Below are 16,858 nucleotides of genomic sequence, written 5' to 3'. Positions count from 1 at the left end.
ACACCTCCTTTTCTTCTTTTCCACAGGGTCTTTCCTCATCCCCCCCCACATATATGGGCCCCACGTCCCAGTAAAAAAGGCAGATATTCACTGTGCATATATACATATTTATCGGCACCAGAACGCCCTGTAACCACTTGTAAAATATTATATAGTCACTCTAGTTTTATAATATTCACTTCAAGAACCATTGTTATACATATTTCGTTATGAAAATCTCCCTCACAAAAAAAAATACCACAAACAAGAAAAATCGCATTTGGGACACCATCACTTGCAAGCGTACACAATCCACAGTTTACGGCCAATGGGGGTGCTGGCCATCCACACGTCATCGCAAGAGCAACAGTTTCCAAAAGAAATGCTCACACACTATAGTCAAGCAAGTGTGTTCGCAGAAATTCGAGTTTTGTCACAATAAGTCAGCCCTCTCTCTCCCTGAAAATTCAGCTACACTATTAGGGTTTGGGGGCGTCCTGCGCCCCCAGAGCAGCCACAGAATTGCCTGGGGATAAGAGTGACGATGATGCCCACTCTCTCCCGTCAGACTAAAGCCATAATGACTAGAAAACACTTGCAGTGCGGCGTTCTTTCACATCATTGTGGCGGGAAGAGGAAAACTTGCTTCAGCACGAAGGCTGGGGTGTCTGACACCCCCAGATTACCTATCTAGGGTTAAACTGATGATGAAGGATGCAAAGATGCCATGCACCACTTTTGCAGTGAGGTATGCAATTGCAATGCAGTAGTATTTGGCGAAGAGAGAGAGAGAGAGAGAGAGAGAGAGAGAGATGTGATCATGGAAACTGACCTCGCCACACTACAAGTTTTGCTTTTCTGCTTCGTAGCCAACTCATGTCGCGTAATACATATTTGCCTGTTTCATCGCTGGACAGGAGAAAGATTGCAGAATATGAATGTGTTGAAAACAACTCACACTGACTAAAAATAAAGGAAATAATGTTAATTGAAGTCAAAGACGGGTTATAAAGGTTTATATCACTTTTTATTCCATGCCAATTTTTCATATAATTATTAAGCTACTGTAAAAACAGTGCCACTTGATTAAGAAAATTCTCCTGAATATGATGGTGTCAACAGATTATCGATACGCTAGAAAGAAAGGGAGGTAATCAAGTTTTTATACTAACTTAATAAAATGTAATATAGGCTATATGTGCTTTCACGCTACGAAGCCACTCGTTCATCGCTTACAATTTTGTATAAAAGCCTGCTTACCTCCCTTCCTTTATAACTTACCTAAAATCTGTTGATACAGACATCTTCAGGAGAATTTTCTTTGTCAGGTGACACTGTTTCTTTTTATAGTAGCTTAATAATTCTATGAAAAAATCTGCATGGAATAAAAAGCTATTGGTGGAGTGGTGGGTGGGATGGTGGGGACCGAAGCGGCCACACACACACACACAAACACACACACACACAGATAGATACATACATATACACACAATGTGTAGGGGGGGACGAGGGGGGGGGGGGAGTCTATATATACATAGATATTGGTAATAACAAAAATATAAACTGATTAAAACATTAAAAAAGAATTATCCCTATTAAAATGGTCTCTCTCTCTCTCTCTCTCTCTCTCTCTCTCTCTCTCAAAATACAATGAGAAATCAGAAACAGAGAGGGAAACGGATGCCGCGCCGAAAACACTCGGCCGGCGTCCTGCCATCCCAGACTCGACAAACGCAGCTTTTGCGCCGTCACCGTGTTTACGATTAATTTAATATTCCCGTCCGGAGTTGTTCTGCAGTTGTCTGGAGTTCCCGCCCTCCCCCCGTCTCGGCGGTGCTGGGGAGCGTCAGGGAGCCCAAGGTCTCCCTGGCGAGCGTCGCAGGGCTCAGGGGTTCCGGCAGGGCGTCTCGGCTCCCTCGGGGCGTCCATGGCGGTGCCGTAGACCCCGAGTGTCCAGGGGCGGGGGGAGGGAAGGGCGTTTGGTGTTGTGTGTTGGTATGGGCGGGTCTTTTCTGGGGTGAAGGAGATCCATTCGCATCAGCACACAGCACCAAGGAAAGGCGATTTCAGAACAACTCCACGACAGGGATATTACAGGTGAAAAACACCAAAAATAAGGAAAATATACTAAAAGAACATCAGAAATAGGATAATACAGGAGAGAAATTCCAGGAAATAGATAAGATAGAAGCACAGATGAGAAAAAACAAAAAATAAAACAAAAACACAAAAATCCAGCATGAAAGCCTTTGGTGTGGTATATTGGTATGGGTGAGCCTTCTCAGGGGTGAAGGAGGCTCCGCTGTAGCAAGATACGGCACCAGGAAGAGGCGATGTAGATACTCTACACAACACTGTCACACGACAAATAAAGAAAATAACACCGGAGACAAGATAATACAGAAAAGGAATGCCAGAAAAAAGAAATCAGATACAAAACACATTAGCAAAACGAACAGCTAGAATCATTACGGACATTGGTGTGGTATGTTGGTACGGGCGAGGCTTTTCTGGGGTGAAGGAGACTCGTCTGTAGCAGGATACGGCACCAAGAAAAGCCGATATACAGTAAAAACAACACCAGTAAAAGGAAAATGAAGAAAGAGGAAACCAGCACAAGGAAAATACAGAAAAAAGAACACCAGAAAAAAAAAATACGATAGAAACACAACATCTTAAAAAGGAAAAAGTCATCATCCACATTTTGGGCTCTCAATGGGATGCTGACCCTGACTTAATTGTCGGGGTGGGATGCTGACCCTGACTTAATTGTCGGGGTGGGATGCTGACCCCAACTTGAAGGTTGGGGTGGGATGCTGACCCTGACATAACTGTCGGGGTGGGATGCTGACCCTGACGTAAATTTCGGGGTGGGATACTGACCTTTAAAGGAAGGAAAACTAGTTGTTGCGATGTTTTAGTTTTATCGACAAAGGAATCGACGTTTTGGAAACAAAGAAAGGAAAATATGTTTTTTGAGATGGTTTAGTTTTACCGACAAAGGAATCAACATTTTGGGAACGAAGAAAGGATAACGAGTTATTGTGATCGTGTTTTTATCGACAAAGGAATCAACATTTTGGAAACAAAGAAAGGATAACGAGTTATTGTGATCGTGTTTCTATCGACAAAGGAATCAACATTTTGGAAACAAAGAAAGGATAACGAGGTACTGCGACGTGTTTTTATCGACAAAGGAATCAACATTTTGGAAACAAAGTAAGGATAACGAGTTATGGCGACGTGTTTTTATCGACAAAGGACAAAGATACGGCACCAGGTAGAGGCGATGTAGATACTCTACATAACACTCACACGACAAATAAAGAAAAATAACACCAGAGACGGGATAATACAGAAAAGGAATACTAGGAAAAAGAAATCAGATACAAAAACACAACATTAGCAAAACGAACAACGAGGATTAGGGACTTTGGTGTGGTATGTTGGCACGGGTGAGCCTTCTCTGGGGTGAAGGAGACTCACCTGTGGCAAGATACCGCGTCACGAAAAGGCGATGTAGATACTCCACACCACACCAGCACACGGGAAATAAAGAAAAATGACACCGGAGAAAGGATAATGCAGAAAAGAATACGAGGAAAAAGATTAAATAGAAACACAACATCAACAAAGGGAAAACAACAACAACAACAACAACAACAACAACAACAACGACAACAAAAAAGTATATAAATAATAATCCAGCACACAGGCGTTTGGTGTGGTATGTTGGTACGGGCGAGGCTTCTCTGGGGTGAAGGAGACTCGTCTGTAGCAGGATACGGCACCAAGAAAAGCCGATATAGAAACACCAGAAAAAGGAAAATGAAGAAAAAGAAAACCAGCACAAGGAAAACACAAAAAAAGAACACCAGAAAAAATAATACGATATAAGCACATCTTAAAAAGGAAAAAGTCATCATCCACATTTTCGCCTCTCAGTAACATGAAGGAAATGACGAGTGTGTCTCTTCCTTGGGGAAAGAGGCTCACCCGGACCAAAGGACATCACAGGAGGGGGATGAAAATAAGATCAAGAAAAGAAAATAATATAAAAGCAGAAAAGAACACAAAAGAAAAGAAAACATCTAAGAAGAAAAGAAAAAGAAAACGGAAAAGAAAAGAAAGAAAATAATAAAATAAACTAATAAATAAATAAATAAATAATTATATAAATAAATAACCTTACAACTAACAATTTAATCAGCTCGTTCACTAATTAACTATTTGTCTCATTGAAGAGAAGAGACCTGTTAGACCAAAAATGAAGAGAAAAAAAGATAAAGTTTAACAAAAACACCGAAAACATTTGATGAGGAACAGAAGGAAATGAATGTCACGCTAAATACGCTGTTATGTCTTCCGTTCTCTTTGTATTGCTTAGCCCTCGACGAAAGAAAAATCTCTCTCTCTCTCTCTCTCTCTCTCTCTCTCTCTCTCTCTCTCTCTCTCTCTCTCTCTCTCTCTCTCTCTCTCTCTCTCTCTCTCTCCCCACCATGAACTTATGCGTAACCATGAACCCGCATGTACCACCACATCTATTACCAAGCCTCAAGATAACCTAAGAGTCCTTAGTTTCAATGCGCGTGGCCTAAGAAACAAGTTTGATGAACTGAGATGTCTTGCTTTGACAAAAAAAAAAAACAGACGTAATTGCTATAACCGAAACATTTATCGACGCCATAAATATTGATTTAAGTACAGAATACAACATAGATGGCTAAAGACTCTTCAACAAAGATCGTTTAAACCGTAGAGGTGGTGGCGTCGCCCTTTTTGCCAAAAGCTATTTGCAACCCACTGACAGAACACCAGGAGACAGTAACGTTGAACATTTGTGCGTGCGAACAAACATTGCGAAAGTCAATGTAAATATTTCTGTCACCTACAGGCCTCCGGGGTAATCACTCGAAGATGTTGAAATGTACAGCGTTTTAAGGCAGTCACTTAATAACAGCGACTCACGGATATTAGCAGACTTTAACCTCCCCCATATCGACTGCGCGAAACTGTCAGGTACAGAAGGCGAGTCACAAAGAATGATCGAATTTTTAGAAGAAAATTATCCAAGCCTAACGGTTTCTGAATCAACTCGACAAAATATGTTTCCCCAGTTATTTTATTTATATGTTTCCCAAAGGATAACTTATCCGTTACGGTCACAGCCAGATCTCTTTCCTCCGTTTTCTTCATGATTCTTTCGTCATTCAGTGAGTAGTTTCCTGTAACTCTTCTGTTACTCTTGCCAAACTCCAGCACGCTACACTTCTTCGTATTGAAAGCCATTTCCCATTTCCGCGACCATTCACTTACTCTTTCAAGATCGTGATTTATTGCTGCACAGTCTTCTTCGTTTTTCACCCTTCTTAATATTTTAGCATCATCGGCGAACATATTCATATAGCTTGTCACCCCTTCAGTCATGTCATTTATATAAATTACAAACATAATTGGAGCCAGTACCGACCCTTGGGGAAGCCCGCTTGTCACCTCCATCCAACTTGACTTCGTATTTCTAATTACTGTTCTCATTTCCCTTCCTGTCAAGAAATCTGTCATCCAATCCAGTGTTGAACCTCTTACCCCTCCGACATGTTTGAGTTTCCATATTAGTCTTTTGTGTGGCACTTTGTCAAACGCCTTTTTTAAGTCTAGGTACACACAGTCCACCCATCCATCCCTTTCCTGCACAATGTCGATCACTCTTGAGTAAAAGCTGATCAAGTTTGTTACACATGAGCGTCCTTCTAAAAACCAAATTGGCTGTCTGTCATTTTTCTTCTATTTTCTAGATGTTTCACCACTCTGTCCTTAATAATTTTTTTTTTTTGTGTGTGTGTGTCACACACTCTCTCTCTCTCTCTCTCTCTCTCTCTCTCTCTCTCTCTCTGTCTCTCTGACTGAGGAAGTTTTGTAATATCGGTATATTTTCATTGTATAATTATTTTGTAACTAGGTATAAGTATTACTGTAACTAGTCGTCATAAAAGGCAACATTGTACCTGATTTTTTAATCAATCCGTGCCTAGATGAGGCTGCAGGCGTTTTTGAGTTGACAGTTATTAATATAAATGTACCTACGAGTAATAGAAAGTAAGAATAGCCTATAGTTATATATTTCTTAGATATTATTATTAGTGTTGTTTTATATATAGTAATGTGGTGACTGGTGCCCACTACACAACTATGAAGTATAGTCATCTGGGTGTTGTACTGCTTCATCAGAGACGCGGAGCATCATGAGTGTCTCTGCCTGTCTTTAAGTCTTAAAAACAGGATTTTCTGCCTATAGTAGTTGGGAAACTATAATTTTGAAGACAATTTAGTGAAGATTAAGAGTAAGAAGTAAACATGGGTAGGTCATATCATGCACAAAACTAAACATAAACTTGCTGAAGGGACCAGTGAAAGGCGTGGACAATTAAGAGGAGAAATTTAAGCGCTACAGCATCAAACAAAGTGAAAGTGGAACACTGGCCCAGACGGCAGGTACATTTTAATGGTTATGTTTATCGGCAATAAATATGGATGTTTTAATCAATTAATAAACCTTAAACGTAATACCAATAGGTTACTCTGTCTTATTAGTATTCGCAAATATTAAAGTCATACAACATGCAAGTGTACACATTATATATATATATATATATATATATATATATATATATATATATATATATATATATATATATATATATATATATATATATATATATGTGTGTGTGTGTGTGTAATTCACCCACGGTCTTGATCACACGATGGCCTAGCGATCGCCAGCTGCTTTACCCTTTACAGAACGAGCTAGGAGCTCATTATCTCCGATTTTCGGGTAACGCTGAGACCCACACACAACCCCCCCCCTCCACCTTGCTCAAGGAAGAAGAGTAACACTCCGGAGTCAGCCAGAAAAAATCTGAAAACAACTGCCGTCAGACTGAGCCATCCGAAGTGCGTATGTGTGGGTGTGTTAAGAGACAGGGTAAATTTGCAGAACACCACCAGTCTCGCATTTCTGGACAAAACTAGTTTTTTTCTGGTAGATTTTGGCTTGTTATGAATGAATCTGCTTGTCGTTTCTGTTGCAAATAAAAAAAAATTAACCACCTACCCCCCCTCGGTAAAGATTTGTATTATGCACCCCTTGCCAACTTTAATTAAAATATTTATTTTTGGATAGATTTGGATGTGTTTTTAATCTGACAATTCTTTATCCCGCAAATGACCGTTTTTAATTCTACCACCCCCACCCCCCTCAGTCAAAACCATTCATTTTCAAGAAAAATCAGCACCTAACCTAACTGATAGTATGTTCGGCGCATAACCTAACCTAACGGGGGGGCTGTGCCCCCCTCGACCCTCCCTTAGCTAACCTAACCTAACTGATAGTCTATTTGGCGCATAACATAACCTAACGGGGGGGCTGCGCCCCCCTCGACCTCCCCCTCAGCTAACCTGACCTAACTGATAGTCTGTTCGGCGTGTAACCTAACCTAACGGGGGGGCTGCGGCCCCCTCGACCCCCCCCCCTCTGCGGTAAATTTGCAGAGCAACTCCCAAAACAGATGAAATCTGAAAATCGGTGGCGGCGTTATAAAGAATTTGCGAGGGGTGTATATGGGGTTCAAATTACTCCGAATGACAAGCTCTATCTAATGAGAGGGGTATGAAAAGCCATCTCGATACTGGTGTTGTTCTGCAATAATACCAGAGACAGACGGACGAGAGAGAGAGAGACAGACAGACAGACAGAGACAAACAAGGGAGACAGAGGAGACAAAGACAGACATACAAACAGAGGAGACTGACAGAGACAACGACCAACAGGACACGGAGACAAAAGAGACAGAGACGTACAAACTGAGGAGACAGACAGAGCCAGATACAGACAGACAGACAGAGACAGAGACAGAGACAGGGACAGACAAAAACAGAGACAGAAACAGACAGACAGGGACTGACAAAGACAGCCAGACAACAACAAAGACAGACACAGAGACATACACAGACAGCCAGACACAAACACACAGAAACTCACACTGACAAAGACAGACATAGAGACAGAGACAGAGACAGACAGACAGAGGCATAGACACAGACACAGACAGACAGAGACAGAGACACACACAAAGACATACACAGACAGAGACAGACACAGACAAGAGACAGAGTCAGACATTTATATATTGTGTACTGGTGTTTTCTTTAAAAGGTAAATATAATAGTCTTTAAGTGTTTGGTTCTTCTTCTTCTTGGTGGTTGTGGGGGCTGTGAAGGTCTGTTAGACCCTATTCGCCCTGGTGAGGTCCTGTGAGGTGCTCACAGGCGTTTAAGTGTTTGTGTTGACAGGCAGGGAGAGAGAGAAAGAGAGAGAGAGTAAAGCTATTAAAAACGGGTGCTGTAATCAATTTGTATACCTTAAACGTAATACCAATTTTTTTTGTCTTATTAGCATTCACAAGTACTAAGAAATCATACATTATACAAGTAAATATATGTCTTACCTAAATATTACGTAGAAAATATTATGCATTCAAATTCAGTATCTCTACTTTGTGATGTGGAGTTATGCACAACATTGGTAAGGTGTACAGTGTTACCATGCACCCAAACATATTATACTATGTGCCTTTTATACAGTATACTTTAAGGAGGGAGGAAACTTCAAGGTATAAGTCCGTATCTTACATATTTGCATTAATTACTTATAAAGTACCCTTCGTTTAAACAACTATAAGTGCGTTTTTAAAGGTTATTTATGCAATCATTGTTGGTAATACGCTAGGGGGTGGAGCCTCGCCAAGGATGACGGCCAAGGGGGCGGAGCCTGTATATACTAGTCCCAACTTCAGGAAAATGCCGCCGGGACACCTATGGTAGGGGGTGAAGAGGGGTGTTAGCCATCGGGGAAGGGGGGGAGTGGGATTTCATATGGAAGAGAGGAAAAGGAAGAGGAGGAGGAGGAGAAGGAGGAATAGATGAAGATGAAGAAGAGGAGGAGACATGTTAAAAGGAGAAAGTTGTGATGAAAATATAAAGGGAGCGTGAATATAGAAAGGATGTAAAGAAGGAGGCGTATGAAGGAAGGGGAAGGAAAGAAAGTAGAAATAAAGGAAGGAAGGAAAAGACTGTGGCGATGGAAGAGAGAAGAAAGAAAAAAGAAAAGAAGCAGGTTATAGAGGAAAGGGAATAGAAAAAATACAAATAAAGGAAGGAAAAGAATATAGGGATGGAAGAGAAAAGAAGGAACAAAGCGAAAAAGCAGGTTACGAAAGAGGAAAGAAAGGAAGAGGAGGAGGAGGAGGAGGAGGAGGAGAAGAAGAAGAAAATAAAAAGTGCGATGAAGACAAAGGAACTAAGGAAAAAATAAGCGAAAAGTAAAATTGTGAGGCGAGAAGAATATACAAAAATAAAAGACGTGAGCTAAAATATAGTACAACACGGAACAGGAGGAGGAGGAAGAGGAGGAGGAGGAGAGACAGACGAGAAAATGAAAAGCTGAAGTGGAAGTGGGTTGACGTATTATATGGTGTGTGTGTGTGTGTGTGTGTGTGTGTGTGTGTGTGTCCAGGTAATGAATCATCCACAGGTGTTTGTGAGTCATTAGTCACACATTTTACACTAATAGAAACGCATTATTTGAGAGATTACTAGAATACAAAATAATACAACATTGTTACAGTAATATTCTAATGCGTGTAATTATGAACTCGACCGCTGCCTGTCTGTCTGTATGTATGTATGTATGTTTGTAAGCGCTCGTATGATGTATATTTTTCACTTGATTCTGATAACTTCAACAATTTCAATAGTGGAGGAGGAAGAGGAGTAGGATTAAGAGGAAGAGGAAGAGGAGGAGGAAAAGAAAGAAGAGGGAGAGGAAGAGAAAGAAAGAGGAAAAAGGAAAAGAAAAAGAGAAAAAAGATAATTTGTAGGAAGAGGAAGAGGATGAAAAGGAAGGGATAAAGAGAAAGAGGAAAAAGGAAAAGAGAAAGATAAAAGAGAACGCGAAAGGGAAAGTTCATGGGAAATGGAGAGAGAAAAAGTAAAAGTGTGAGAGAGAAAGAAAAAAGGAGGAGGCGAAGACAAGCAGAAGACGAAGACAATAAGAAAAAGAAAAAAGAAAAGAAAAAGGAAGAGGGAGAGGATGAGGAAACATGTATGGACGCAAGAAAAATTAGGTTAAAAAAATGAACAAACAAAAACTGTCGTGATGGACTTTACTGTTCTTGTTTACGCCCTTGAATTCAGCCCTGTGTCAAGTCCCTTCGTGACCGTCTCTTTCTTCTTCTTCTTTGCATGCTCATCCCGTTGTTTCCAGCTCTCGCGTTAGTTTGGAGATAAATAAAACACAGCTGGCGTGATCGACGTTACTGCCCTTGTTTGTGTCCTTGAAGACCTGCATCACATCCCCGCCTGATCGTCTCTTCCTTCTTCCGGCGTAAAGAGATTGCGGAGGAGGAGGAGGAAACATGGAAACTTGGAATGACAGGCAACAGAAAGCCTGCTGGCTCATTACGAGGTTGCCTGCTGTAGAGCCGTGGTCTGCATGACAGTCACTTGGTGCTTGCAGAGCAGTTCAAAGCACTTCGGTGCGTATATTCAGTTTACTCCTGTTGTCACGAAGTGACGTACGATGCGATTTTTGAAGGAGTTGACGGTTTCTGCACTTACTACTTCAGCAGGGAGGTCGTTCCAATGGCGTATTACTCGGTTAGAGAAGACACTCCTACCAATGCCTGTATTGTATCGCTTCGCTTCGCTTCGCTTCGCAGGCCGTTGTTTCTAGTACTTGAGTTGGTCTGTAGCCCAAAGAGCTTGGAGTGGTCGACGTTTCTGAAGTTCTTTAGGTACTTGAAGACCTGAATCATACCCCCGTAGGCGTCACTTTTCCAGCGTGAAGAGGTTGAGTCGCCTGAGTCGTTCTTCATACGGCAGGGCTCTCAAGGGTGGAATCATCTCCGTACCGTGTCGCTGGATTCTTTCTAATAATTCAATGTCTTTTCTGTAATTAGGGGACCAGAATTGTACCGCATACTCAAGGTGAGGTCTCACCATTGAGTTATATAAGGATAACATTACTTCCGGCGTCTTATATTCAAATTTTCTTGATGTAAACCCGAATCATAGTGTTGACTTTGTTATATGCTTTTTTAGTGTTTTGCTTGTTTTAGGTCACTGCTGATTATGGCTCCAATAGCCTATTCCTCCTGCACCACCTGCAGAGGATTTCCACGCATGTTGTATGTATGGTTACTGTTTCTGGAACCAAAGTGTATGACTTTGCCTTTGTCAACGTTGAATGACATTTGAGGAGGAGAACGAGGAGGAGAAAGAGGAGGTGGAGAAGGCGGAGGAGGAAGAAGAAGAAGAAAAAGAAGAAAAAGAAAAAGAAGAAGAAGAAGAGAAGACTATGATGAAGATGAGGATATAATAATGATGATGATAAAAAAAAAGGTGAAGAAACAGGAGGAGGAGGATGAAGAGGAGGAGGAGAAGGCGGAGGAGGAAGAAGAAGAAGAAAAAGAAGAAAAAGAAGAAGAAGAAGAGAAGACTATGATGAAGATGAGGATATAATAATGATGATAAAAAAAAAGGTGAAGAAACAGGAGGAGGAGGAGGAAGAGGAGGAGGAGGAAGAGGAGGAGGAGGAGGAGGAGGAGGAGGAATGGTTAAGAGGAGAAAGTTGCGATAAAAATAAAGAAAGCAGAAAGAAAAAGACAGGAGAACTAGGAAGAGAAAAGAAGGAGGAGGAGAAGAAGAAAAAGCGGGGCGTGTTAGAAGAAAATGTTGGAAAAGAGAAAAAAGAAAGAAAAGTGGAGGAAGAAAAGTTACCATGGCGTGTGAAACTTTCCTTGTCCATTCGTACAGGAGGAGGAGGAGGAGGAGGAGGAGGAGGAGGAGGAGGAGTGGAGGAAGAAAGGAGAATAGTGAGGTAAAGATTGTGACTGAAGGAAGCAAAAGAAAAAATGGAAAGGAAAAATAGTAATGAAGGAGGAGGAGGAGGAAGAAGAGGAGGAGGGGGAGGAGGAGGAGGAGGATGTCCTACACTGAACATCGCGGCTTTATTAACTAATCTCCATTTTTTATTTACTGCATTCCAAATATGTCGTGTTTAGTCTGTCTGTTTCTTAAATATGCAAATGTCGGCCTGGCCTTTATTACTTATCAACAAAGGCTCTTAAAGTGTGTGTGTGTGTGTGTGTGTGTGTGTGTGTGTGTGTGTGTGTGTGTGTGTGTGTGTGTGTGTGTGTGTGTGTGTGTGTGTGGTGTGTGCGTGTGCGTGCGTGTGCGTGTGCGTGTGTGTGTGTGGGTGCGGGTGTGGGTGTGCAAGAGAGAGAGAGAGAGACACACAAAGAACACAAAGGAAGAACAAACAACAGCAGACCTGCTGGTCCTTACGAGGCTGTTTGTGACAAGCTACACTAACTATCTAATCAAAGATGAAAGATGAAGGACAGCAAAGGCGAAGGCTCCTCCCCACCCCCCATCCCTCCAGCCAAAGCTGGCAGGAAAGGAAAAAGAACCATGCAGCATGGAAAAACTGCGTGGAAATTATGTAGAAACGAGGAAAGAACTACCATTACTGTTGCCACTAACCGGGCGATAAAAGCGGACAAGGACACCAGTATTCGGAAGAACTTAACGTTATTACGACAATGAGTAATATATTAGTTGCTGGCTGGATTCAAAATACTTGTCTAATCTATTCTTGAAGGCCGTAACTGTTGTACTATCAACGACATCACAGGGTAGAGAGTTCCAAACATTAACAACTCGATTAAAGAAGAATTGTTTAGCTTCGTGCGACGAGAATCTTTTACCACTTATCTTCAAATTATGGTTTCTTCTTGTTCTATTTGATCGATCAATTGTAAAGTAATCTTCCGCATTAATATCACTGAATCCTTTAAACATTTTAAACACTTCTATTAGATCGCCTCGCATTCTTCGTTTTGATAGGCTGAATAAATTTACTTTTTTAAGCCTTTGTTCATATGATAAATTTTTCAACCTAGGAATCATCTTTGTTACTCTTCGTTGAACCCGTTCCAACTTTTCTATGACTTTTCTGTAATAGGGAGACCAAAACTGTACACAGTACTCTAGATGGGGTCGAACCAACGAATTATACAGTTTTAATATTAATTTTTCCGATTTATTATTAAAGACTCGTCCGATGAAGCCAACCAATTTGTTTGCAGTTTTAATTACCTCTGAACAATGCTGACCGGGCTTTAAATCGCTTGATATAGTGATTCCAAGATCCTTTTCTTTACTTACTGCAGAAAGTTGTTGGACATTTATTACGTACCGAACGCGATTGTTATTTTTTCCGATGTGCAACACTTTATATTTGTCAACGTTAAATTTCATTTGCCATTGATTGGCCCAATGTGCAAGTCGATCTAGATATGATTGTAAAGCTTCTTCGTCGTGTGTCGCAGTTACTTTACTAGCAATTTTTGTGTCATCAGCAAATTTTGATATTTTGCAAGTGAGCCCATCATCGATATCATTAGCATAAATTAAGAAGAGCATGGGGCCAGGCACTGATCCTTGAGGTACGCCGCTTCTGACATCGAGCCAGTTAGATGTAACACCGTTTAGAAATACTCTCTGTTTCCGCTCAGAGAGCCAGTACACAGCCAATTGTGAATGTTACCCGAGATACCGTGCGCCAATAGTTTGCTGAGCAATCGTTGGTGGGGGACCTTATCAAATGCCTTTTGAAAATCCAGATATATGATATCTACTGATCTAATTTCATCGAACACCTCAAACATATAATGAAAAAAATCTAGTAAGTTAGTTAAACACGAACGTTTACTACGGAAGCCATGTTGCGAATTATTTATCATATTATTTTCTTCGAAGAATTTCACCATATAGCCGCGAATGATAGTCTCCATTAACTTACAAACAATCGATGTCAGGCTAATTGGTCGATAGTTTCCTGGATGAGACTTGTCCCCCTTTTTGAAAATTGGTGTGACATTTGCTAGTTTCCAATCCGACGGAACTTTTCCAGCTGTTCAAGATTTATTGAATATGATGGAGAGCGGTTTACAAATTTGATGTTTGATTTCTTTTAAGACCCTAGGGGTAATTTTGTCTGGACCAGGAGCTGTGCTTACTTTAATCTTTTCAATTGTGCGTAAAATGTCACTTTCTACGATGAGCACGCCACTTAACATCTTTTCGGTCCTTCTAACCTCCGGCGGTTGAGGTGATATACAATCTTCGTCGGTAAACACGAATGCGAAAAAGTTATTTAGGATTGTAGCCATTTCATTTTCATCGTTCGTGTGGTTACCATTATCATTAGCAAGCGGTCCGATACCACAAGTGAGTGACTTTTTATTATTTACATAGCTAAAAAATTCTTTAGGATTAGATTTACTCGTTTCCGCTATATATTCTTCAAGATTTTTCTTGCTTCGTTTTATTAATTTCTTGGTTTCGCGGCGAATTCTGTCCAACTCTAGTTTGTCAGCCTCACTCTGAGTTGATATGTATCTACTGTATATGCGTCTTTTTAAGAGATAGGCTATTTTGAATTTCGTTATTCCACCATTTGGGTTTCTACTTAAAAGCTGAACGTCTGTTACGATAGGGTACGCATATGCTTATGGCATTGTTCAATATTGTGGTGAAGGCCCCCCAAGATTTATCAATATCTGTTTCCGCCGAGATTTCAGTCCAGTCAAATTTTTTTAGAACTGATCGGAGTCTTACGATATTCGCTCTCTGATAACCAGGCACCTTTTCTTTACTAGGAGTTACTTTACTTTCTTTCATATTGATGCTGAATGTGATTGTTCGGTGATCGCTAGAACTAAAAATTTACTTCGTTAACTAGATCAGCTGTCGTTGAAAAGATAAGGTCAAGTATATTATTTCCCCGAGTCGGTTCTTGAACGTGTTGATGTAAATCACTTTCTAGTAAATTTGTGTACAGGTCGAGCCCTGTATGACAGTTCAACGGTTCACCCCATCTTTTCACTGGCAAGTTAAAGTCCCCAACAATTACTGCCTCGCAACTGCTACTTGTTTCTAATAATAATTCACTTAATGCGTGGTCGATATCAAGAGTCTGCCTTGACGGTCTGTAGATAAGTCCAATTACTATTTTACGAGATTTATTTTTAATTTCAATGAAGACCATGTCTACATTGGTTATAACAATGGTTTCCACGGATACTGGATGGAGAGAGTTGTGGATATAAAAGATAACACCTCCACCCTGTCTGTTCTCTCTTGCATGGCTAAAGATGGTATAACCCGGTAATCTATATTCCGCAATGAAATATCTATTTGAAGTGTCTATCCAAGATTCTGTGACTCCGATGATGTGATAATGATTTGTAGCTGCGAGGACTTCTAAGTCTTCAAATTTGTTACGTAGGCTGCGAGCGTTTACATAGCAAGCTTTAATGTGATTCGAGTCGGGGGGTTCGCGGGTTGAGTGCTCCCTTACGGTGGGGCTGCTGGTGTTCTCGCCCCCGCGTTTTTTGGCTTTCGAAGAGCCACTTGGTCACAGAGCAGCCTCCCGAAACGGGCTGCTCCAACAGGGTTTAAGTGGATGCCATCAGCAAGGAACAAGTCTGAATCGTAGTAAAAACTGTTCCTCACGTTAGCGAACTGGACGTTTTCTTGTGAGCAAAGGGACTGAAGTCTGTTGTTTGTGCTGAAGGCCTTACTGTAAAAGCTAGATTCGGCACCGACCCTCGGGAGGATTCCTGAGACTATGATGTTACTGGCATCCGTTTTACGTTTATATTGCTTGATCATACGGCGGTATTTCTCAAGCAGTTCCTCAGAACGGGTTGTCTTTACGTCATTTGTCCCCGCGTGAATGACAGAGGGTGTTTCGGTCGGCATTTCTCGTGACATCATCGCACGCTGCGGTGATGTCGTCCAGTCTGGCACCTGGATAGCAGTAACGTTTTCTGCGGCCGTTTGATGAACGACCACAGAATTCAACCAGCTGGCCACGCACCATGGAGTCCCCAACTAGGCGAGTCTCAAACTCATCCTCCTTGGTGTCTGCCAGCACCTGGAACCTACTGAAGGTAGTGGGGTCAGTAAATCCTTGGTTGCCTGCTTCGGTTGGCTCCATTCCTTACAGGTTGGAACCCGACATCCTGTGAAGCGGGAAGAGAAGCGTTAAGTGGGGCAGGCTGGAAGTTCTCCTGTGAGGCAGGCTGGGAGCTAGCCTGTGAAGCAGGCTGGGGGTTAGCCTGTGAGGCAGGCTGGGGGTCAGCCTGTGAGGCAGACTGGCGGTTGTCCTGTGAGGCAGGCTGGGGGTTGGCCTGTGAGGCAGGCTGGGGGTTAGCCTGTGAGGCAGGCTGGGGGTTAGCCTGTGAGGCAGGCTGGGGTTAGCCTGTGAGGCAGGCTGGGGGTTAGCCTGTAAGGCAGGCTGGGGGTTAGCCTTTGAGGCAGGCTGGGGGCTAGCCTGTGAGGCAGGCTGGGGGTTAGCCTGTGAGGCAGGCTGGGGGTTAGCCTGTGAGGCAGGCTGGGAGTCAACCTGTGAGGCAGGTAACACGTCCTCCCGTGAAGCAGGAGGGTCGTTTGGAGAGGGCACAGTCTCGGTGGAGGGCCTCTCCACCATCGATGGTGGAGTCCCTGCCACATTGCTTGCACAAAATTCCTGAAGGGCTTCGAATTTCCTTTCAAGATCATTATGTTTGACTTTCCATTCAGTCACAGCCTTCTGAAGTTGTAATCTTTGAACACAGAGGCGGCAAGTTTTATTCAGCTGGAAGTACTGAGCTGCAAATCGTCCGGGACAGACGTCACACTCAAGGTTCGAAGGCATTGTTAGAAATTTAAGCGAGTTAACAGTTTGGGCAAATGTTAATCAGTTAGCAGCAAC

This window comes from Eriocheir sinensis, chromosome 19 (genome assembly GCF_024679095.1).
Source record: "Eriocheir sinensis breed Jianghai 21 chromosome 19, ASM2467909v1, whole genome shotgun sequence".
Lineage (NCBI taxonomy): Eukaryota > Metazoa > Arthropoda > Malacostraca > Decapoda > Varunidae > Eriocheir > Eriocheir sinensis.
This window is presented reverse-complemented; position numbering follows the sequence as displayed.